We start from the raw sequence: 9,113 nt of genomic DNA, 5'->3' as shown, positions 1-9,113 counted from the left end.
CTTCCTTTTTCTTTTTTCCCCCTATAACTTCCTTTTAAGAAGGGGACAACACCCAGACTTCATATTGCAGATGCAAAAAAAATATATATTCCTAGTACCTCTTTGCTTATGCATAATGCAAACAACAATCCCCTTAATGCCCATACCCACAACTTTTTTTTTTTTTTTTTTTTTTTTTGTCTCAGCTGAACACCTGGAAAGCATCCAGAGATCTGGGGCTGCTTCACTCCCTGCTTAGCTGAGCCACTGGTACAGTAATTGCCATTTACAATTTATGAGACCAAAGCACTAAATTAATTGCTTTGAAACACTATCATTGATATCACCAAGAGCCTCTAGAAGTAATTACATGGATTTTATGACCAAATGAAAGAAAGAAAAAGAGAAGGTCAGACCTGCACTGAGAGTTTTGTTTGTTTTCATAGCCGAAAGGATTTCTAATAGAAACATGCTGAATTATAACGACCTTTCTTTCTCCCAACTTTTTAATTAGCAGAACTGCACAGCTACACCTTACAACACTGTCATACCAAGAATGAGGTGATTAGCTTTGAATTTACTGAACGTGATAGCTGTATTTATGGCATAAGTTGCAGGGCTGTGCGCTTCCACACTGCACTTGCATTCAGCTGAGCACCATACACCAGACTGCTTTAAAGGTTATTTAAGACTCACATTATGCCATCAAGCACACAGATGTTAGAAGTTGAAAACCTCCTCTGCTACAATTGTTTCAATTGCTCTTTTCACCCCTTATTTTATACCAGCAAGACCTGGAAATAACTCAGGAACAGAGCACAGGACTGTGAGAACAAAAAACAAACCTAAACAAAAATCAAGATGATAAAAACCAGAGTGTTTATTGCCAGGAAAAGCTATCTTAGAATAACAAGCAGAATTGTTTTCTCAGCCCAAAGGCTTGCTTGTGAGATCAAATCTCAAATCAAATGAATTCACTGGTTTATATAAAGTTTCACGCCTTACACTCCTGCACACATCACAGCTCCCCTTTCAAAAGATGCCTCAACTAAGAGCCAAACGTGTCATTCAGTAAAAACAAGAGGCAAAGCCTTGGTTATACTGCATCACAATCTCTTAAAAAGCCTTTCCACATGTTAGTGCTGTTCAGTTTTGGTTGCACCCAATATAGAGAAAGAAATATATTCAGCTCCATACTTGGGGCAATCAAGCTTCTTTGACATTTCTCCCCTTTCTTACTGTTACCTCTTGGCCATTAACAAAGCAATCTGAACAGAACCCAGATGTGTAAAAGGAAAATTTTATCCATCTTAAAGAAGTCTCTTACCATCTTCTGCTGTATGTTGGTGTGAAGCTAAGGCGCATTGCATTTATGGTTATAGCAAGACAAATTTCTTAGAGGTGCTGCCACTGTTGAGCAGTTGCTAAACAGCACTGCTTGTGTGCCACCAGTGAGCAAGGATAAGGGTTTTGGACTGCAAGTTTACAGCCTGCCTGAGGTCCATCCCATGCTGTACCTGTAGTCATGATCCATGCATTAAGCCCAAATAGATACTGAAAACAATGAAACAGAAGTCCTGAAGCGTTCTGCTTTAGGACACACTAGGAAAGGCCAAACTCCCTCCGTGCCCTACCCTGCTTGTATCAGGCAAGTGAATCACTGGAGACTGAGTGCTTCTATCACAAACATTGCTGCTGATAGCCCTGAAGAAGTGTTTGTTTGAAGTCCTGCACTAGCATTCAACTGCCTCCCCCTTTTTTTCTTTTTTCTTTTTTTTTTTTTTATTTTTTAAATTAAGTCCCTTGCCTTCCCATAGCACACTATTCTCCTGCTACTGAGCCTCCATACAACGGATCTGAGCTCCCGGACATTATTTTTAATTATGTAACAGCCTTGAACAGGCATACAGTTCTTTTAGAGCCTTCTGGCACAATGCACTGCAGGTCAATGTCTGAGTGCTGCAAGCGTCTAGGTTGTAAAATAAATAAGCTAGAGTAGTTCAATTGGAAAGGACCTACAAAGACTGAGTCCAACTGCCTGACCTCTTCAGGTCTAACTAAAAGTTCAAGACATTATCCAAATGCCTTGAACACGACAGGCTTGGAGCATGAGCCACCTCACTAGGAAGCCTGTTCCAGTGCTTAAACAGCCTCACAGTAAAGAATTTTTTCCTAATGCCCAGTCTAAAATGAATATTCTTGATTGAACATTCTACGAACTCTACCAGGTCAATTCTACCAGATCCTTTGAGACACTAAATGAACAGTCATTTCAGAATGACATTAGACAAATCCTTGAGAGATCATTTTGATAGACTTACTAAATAAAATATATATATAATCTCTCTCGGGGTCACCAGTATTTCTAGTACTCAAACTAGCTTTCTTTGAGCTAGTTCCCACTTCTGCCAGTATAGAGGTATTGCCTTGGCTGAGGTAACTTGTAAAATCTACACACAAGACCAGAACCTCAATGTTTTATTAGAATTGCTTTTGTCAGGTCAACTAAGAGAAGTCTGTACGAGTTCCCACCAGTTCAGAAGTGCTGGGGGTGTCTGGGGCACTTGGCTGTATACTATCATAACAGAAACCCAGTATCTGATCTTCCTAAAGGAACTGAGTCATGGTTTCAAAAATCCCATCCAAGCTTTATTGCACACACCTGCACTAAACACTCAGAGGTGTGTTCTGCATATATACACCTTTGTCATCTTCTCAGCATCTTACCCAACACACACTTCCCGAAAATACCCAGCTGGCACAAGCACACGTGTTTGGAAGCCAGACCCTGGTGCAGGGTGGCATCACTCCAGGGAAGTCAATTTACACCGGCTGAGAACCTGACCTATATTTACCTGCTTAACTCAGGGCACCCTATAAACTCTGTGCTCACTTGCAAAAGCCTGAACTGCTGTCTGCTGTGCTACGAAAACTCATTTTTATTTCATTTACTTCATATTGAGTGCATAATCAAGCCTCTGCCTCTACTGTGCATGGAGGGGGTGGGGATCATGGAAGAAGGAAAGAAGGGATGTATTTTTTATATGTACTTTTTTTTTTTTTTTTAAAGAGGTGTGATGTGATTTTTATTGTATGACTATTCACCTGCTTGCTGTGACCTCCTAAGCATATTTAAGAGGGAATCTGACACTGGGACCAAACACAAAGCTGGAAGAGAAGTCAGCTAACAAAAACCACATGTGCTCAAGCATTTTGCTTTGCCTTTCTAATATTGAAGAGATTTGTTTTGCTCAGTAAAGCACATGCATTTCAGCTCATTCCTGCAGGGAAAAGCTAATCCTCAAGTTATGGCAATAGAGCCTGCTGATATGGGGAAGGAAGGAGGGGCCAGAGAACCAAGTGAAGGGGGAGAAAGAAAAGGATTCAGCATTTTAGCCTGACCTGACTCCAGGTTCACACGAGAAGAGGTGAAGCTGCAGCTGTCATGCTGAAGGGAAATGCAGTCGTTCAAAAACCCAGGGAAACCTCCTGGGAAAGAGAAGAAAAAAGCATTCCTTAAGACTAGAGTTAAGGGCAGGTTTTTCCCACCACATGAGAGAGCCAGTGCATCCAGACCAAGCCAATGCTATTCACAGTGCAGCTCCATCCAGATTTGCTTCCTGCCCCTGCAGAGGGGGAAGCCACCATCATTTTCCATATATTCTCTCCGGTGTCCCAGTCCTCTGGGAGTGTTAATTCTACCACCAAAGCATATGAATTTATCCACTTGCAATACCCTTACTTCCAAAAGGTCTCATAGAAACAGCTACTGTCCAAGGCAGCTGAGCCCCAAGAAAACAATTACAGCTCGTGCTTCCTGCTCTCCCCCAGGTCTCAGCATCAGTTTCATTGGAGTTTTGACTTACCTTTCTGTTATTGGCAAGCATGTAAAAAAACTCTGTGCAGCCAACCCGGGAATAATTGCTGTGAATATATGATTTGGTACTGAGATCTTTCAACACATTTCAGAGGCAAGGGAGAGAAACAACACTGATTGCTCAGGAGGCTATCAACCATGGCAAACAGCAAATCACCTAGAGAAGCATTTGATCAACACAGACAGAAAAACTGAGTACCAAACTGGTCTGTGACCCACAGGGCAGAACAACTCAAATTGCAAGAGGGCTCACAGAGAAGGAAAATAGCAATATTCCTAGACTAAAATAAAAGCTACAGCTACCAGCTAGCTGGAGTATGTTGAATAACTTAAGCAGGTTTTCTGATAGTCTCAAGCTCATTTTATGAAAAAAAGTAATACAATTGGGAGAAAAATACAGGTACTTCCTTGCAGCAGCTACTTGGATTCATTGTTTCTGTGCCTTGCCAGTGAAGGAAGGTGATGGGTACACCCCTCCGCTGCTACGAGCCCGGGCAGCATGTGCTTAGCCTGGCAGGGGAGCCAGGGTTTCACCAAAGGGCATATTATATCCTGCTAATTGAACCAGAACCATTTTAGCATCTCCCCGTGAGCCTGTCAGGTTTGTGCATGGGCAACCGAGAAGATCTTAATGGACCTGTGAGGCTCAAGGAGCCAGAAGGAGCAGGCAAGAGCCAAGAAAATGGGCCACAGTGGGAGGGTATCAAATCCTTTTGGGTTAGTAATGCACCTTCCTGGATGCAAGGCAAAAGTCTAGGACTGTGTTAGATAATTACCGCATAAGAGAAACTCAGCAAGGCTCCCCCCAGCACACAAGGCTTTTACAGAAAGGAGGGAAAAAGAGTGCAATTAATACATTCACTGCAGCTTTCCATCACATTCCACCACTACCACTCAGCTCCAGTTGTCAGCATGTGTCTGAAACAAACCGCCCTGCGAAGGCGGTATCCCCACTTGCACAGAGAGGCAAAGGATAAGATTTCAGGCAAGGCTGGAGCCCACTGTTAAGGGATTCAGCCCAGATAAATTGCCTGTCAGCTACAGCCAAAGTGCAACGTTGGCTGCCCTTCTCTTGATGAGTAATAGCTGGACTTCACCAAGTTCGAGGTACCTGGCTCCCATGGAAACCAAACATTGCTTCTCCAGTGATGGGTAAAATCCAGCTCACTTGTGAGGAAATACATATCATGAAATAGAAAACGGGATTCAAAGGCATAATGTTGATTTTACTTGTATATACACTCTGCTCTGCAGGGGCATGGGCTGAAATGCAGCAGCAATACCTATGTGTTGCATAGGCAAAAGTCCCTATAAAATCATGCCTGAGGATGTGCACAGAGGGGCAATTCCTGTTTCAAAATATGAGGAAATCAGAGTATACTGATAAAAAGGTGTGGGTTCGTCATCTTTTTTTTTTTAATCACCCCAGATGTACTCAGTAGAAGATCTGAGGCCCCGAGAAGCTAAATGATTTGTCCAAGATGAAACAAAGGGATGGAAGTGGATCTAGCATTTATATCTGTGTTATTTGAGCCTATTCGGTACTCTGACACTGCCTTCCCTCTCATATGGTAACTCAAATAGCTTTGGGTGTGTACCTCATAATACCATTTATTACATACATACATCTTCTAGCATACGCAGCCAAGCTCCTTGTGGGATTTGACTTCTGTGTTTAATTGGCAGGCTTGCTTATGGAGCTAACAGGTGCGCTAGAAGCGAACAGAGAGCACATTCTAAGTTCACAAAATGTGCACTGCAAGCCATGCTATGAGACCTAATCCAAGGAAAAAAACAAAGCCATCCAACACCATCCAGTCCCTCTGCATCCCAGAGAGCCCACTGACCAGCACCATGCCTGCCCACCCAACACACTGTGATGCCCTCAGGCTGCCTTTATGGGCACTCAAGGAGAGTTTAAGTCATTTGCACTGTCTTTTACTTACTTCTCACACCTTTTATTTAGTGCTTGATCCCAGTGAATAAGCACAAACTTTGATACTGGATTCACTGTGATTCCAAGAAGCACCAGTTTTGGAAAGTTCCCCTGATGGTATTCAGGATTCCTTCTCACATAGTGATGGGAAGATTTAACACGTTACATTCTTCTCTTCACTGCACCATCGAACTACAATTCCGGGAGACCAACATGAAAGCCTTTTCCACCCTTAATGATTCTGTGATTCCATGTAAGAGAAATCATGCCACAAAGAAATACTACAAATGAAATCTGTTCATAAAGGTCCCAGACTAGTCATATCACTAAGACCATATCCAAACATGTAATTTGGTTGCCAAATTGTACAGCTAATCCAGCTAGATTGCAAACTCTGAGGCTTGAATCAACATCTAAGTCTGTGCAGATTGCAGGAGGCTTTTCACATCCAAACTGTCCCCTTGGGTAGAAGCCTCAACATCACTCTACCCAGCACTGCAGTCTCCAGCATTATTTCTTTTGGGGTGGGCACCATCATCTGTCTCCAGCGGTCATTCACATCGGTAGATACTTCCCCTGGGGCAAGGACTTGCAGGATCCAGTCCACCAGGCCTGTCTTTTCTGACACAGATTTTCACAATATGGCACTAAGACAAGGGTAACATATAGCTGGGCTTGCAAAAAGAACTACATCCAATTACTGCCAGTCTCCCAGGCATTCAAACCTTTATTCAAGAAAAGCATTTCTCAACCTTGTATTATTTTTTCCCCCTTGCCTCAATTAGAAAACTGCAATCATTTTTTCCCTGCCTTTAGCAACTCACTCTAACTTCTCCTTCCAAGGTAAGTTGCAGCATAAGTTGGCAAGCCCTGTTAACAGGAACAAAAGCATATGCTGATCTGAGGGGGGTTGGGACTTGTGGTTTACTCTGAACACTGCTGTCAAGAAGGTCTCTCCAGGTGGGTTATGCAAGACCAATGCTATCTACATACAGAGAGAAGAAGGTATTTAAAAGCGCTTAAAGCCAAAAGAAGGCACAACCCATGGGTCAAACAGCCCCTGGGTAACCAAGGGGGAGTTTGTCAGAGGTGGAAGTCTCCTTTCTGAGTTTCAGGAACTCAGCTGCATGAATAGAGTTCCTCAAATGCCTCCCTCAGCACACAGAAGTCATTATTTGCTCTCTGGCTTTCGAAGAGGAATGCAGTTGGTTTTGGCTCTTCTGGCCCGTCTGCTGGGCAAGAAACCTGTGGAGAAGCACAACCCAGCCAGCCTGGAGCAGCAGCTGCCCCACAGCCAGGTGGGCCAGCCCCGGAGCTGCCTGTTGGCAAGGTGGGCTACATGATCGATGGAAAAAGGTCCTGCCAGGCTGCCCCAAAAATGACTTCCAAGGTCCATGTACACAGGGACTCATGGAAGGTACCCCAGTGTAGCCAGGCTGGTCTCCTCCATGCTTTTTATGTTCTCTATGAAGCTGAAAGCAGCTCTCTGCAAATACACATGCTTTCCCCTCCCTCAGGGCATTGGTAGCCCAAGGATTTCTGCAGCAAATGGGACCCTTTTATGGGAAAGTCTAGACTTCCTAATGACCTTGGAAAAGCAGCCAAGTCCTCCTCCAGCCAGCCAGAACCACCTTCAGGCCGCTGTCTCTGTCCCATTGCCTGGGGAGCCCTTCTCCTCCCACTGCTTTCACCTTCTGCAGCTGCCTTTGGTCCTCAATGCAGCAAGCCACTTGCTTCGTAGACCCTTCCTCTTTTGCTATTCCTTATTGGCTAACATACTCCTTCCCCATCTTCATCACCAAACTTGCACACTTCAAAATATAATACCTCGCTATGTTGACCAGATACCTTCTTTTTCTTTATAAAGAACTTAAACACAAATAATTTATTTCATGATTGGTTTCTACATGTAGAACTACCATTTAAACCATTCCTTTCTCCAGGGTTGGCTAACCAGCCAGCCTGGCTTTCACTACTGCTTTCCTCTCCACAGGGGAAAGGAAAGGCTCCCTCCACTCCCTCCAGATACCCAAACAGGTTTCATTGCCATTTCCCAAAACACCAAACAGCAGATGAAATGTAGTGCATGGTTGCTTTGAACACACAACATGTTAAACCCCTGTGCACAACATGGTCACAACACCCACATTTATGGAAGGAGCAAGCCCTACTCCCCCACATCAAGCTGTGAGACTGATCCCCTCCATCCCTACACCTGCTGACCAGGTCAGTCCAAGTCAGGAATCCAGCATTTGACTTTGGCATTATTTAATCAAAGAGGCACAATTTGCTTTGGCTCCTTGGGTGACACACAGCACTCACATGTTATGTTTCCTAACGAAGGCCACCTGAAGCACAAAGCCACGTCTAACACAAGTGCTCTCTTTTCATGATGGGCTAACAAAAAAAATAATAATCTGAGTATTTCTTGCTCACAGATAAACTTGGCCATCATGCTAAGGAAACTGAAGCAAATAGAGCCAGTCTGTCAACTGGAACACTCAGCTTGTTGCCCGCTCTGGCTGTTACTTTACATAGGTCTTAAATTAAATGTCAAACAGTGCTTGGCACAGAAGCTTCATGACTGCCCTTAGAGAAAATCTGACACCTTCGCTGTTTCCCACTGCTCTCTACTGCTTGGCTAGTGGCAGGGGAAGTACAGGCTATCTCATAGCTCCCTGTTTTTCCTTTGGTCATCCCCACCCTCACAGGAATGCATGAAAGGGGAATTAGTGGTGTTTATTCAAAGGGACTACAAGGGGTGCAACACTTGGTAGCATTGGGCAAGATCTGGTGCAAGCTGCTGGTTTTAGCTTAAGGAAGATAGAAATGCCAGGAAGCTGATGTGATATACATTCAACAATAGGCTCAGCTCTGTCAAATTCCAGAGCTTTTGATTCTGGCCTTTAGCACCTTTTAGAAAAAAAAAGTATATAATGGCACTACTACACAAGCTCATCTTGCCACGCTACAGTGCCAGTACACCTGTGCCAAGCTGGTGAAGATGCTGTCACACCTTTACCATCCCCTGGCTACTCCTTTTTCACTGCTTCTCCAGAAGATACACCACCATGCACAACACACTAAAGCCCTCCACAGCAGCTGGAATTCCCTGCTGACACTGGGATGGGAACAAGACCATGAGGCACATCCCCATGGACTAGGCTTTAAGACTACGATCGGGTTACTGTAGCTAAACAGCAATGACAACTGAGCCACAGTAACTCTGTGAGCACACACTGAGCCAAGGGGAATGGAAATAGGATTCGTCTCGGCCAAGACCACCCAGGCTGCCTGCACCACGCGGGTCTTCCTGCAGGG

Source organism: Aythya fuligula, chromosome 11, assembly GCF_009819795.1.
Source record: "Aythya fuligula isolate bAytFul2 chromosome 11, bAytFul2.pri, whole genome shotgun sequence".
Classification (NCBI taxonomy): domain Eukaryota; kingdom Metazoa; phylum Chordata; class Aves; order Anseriformes; family Anatidae; genus Aythya; species Aythya fuligula.
This window is presented reverse-complemented; position numbering follows the sequence as displayed.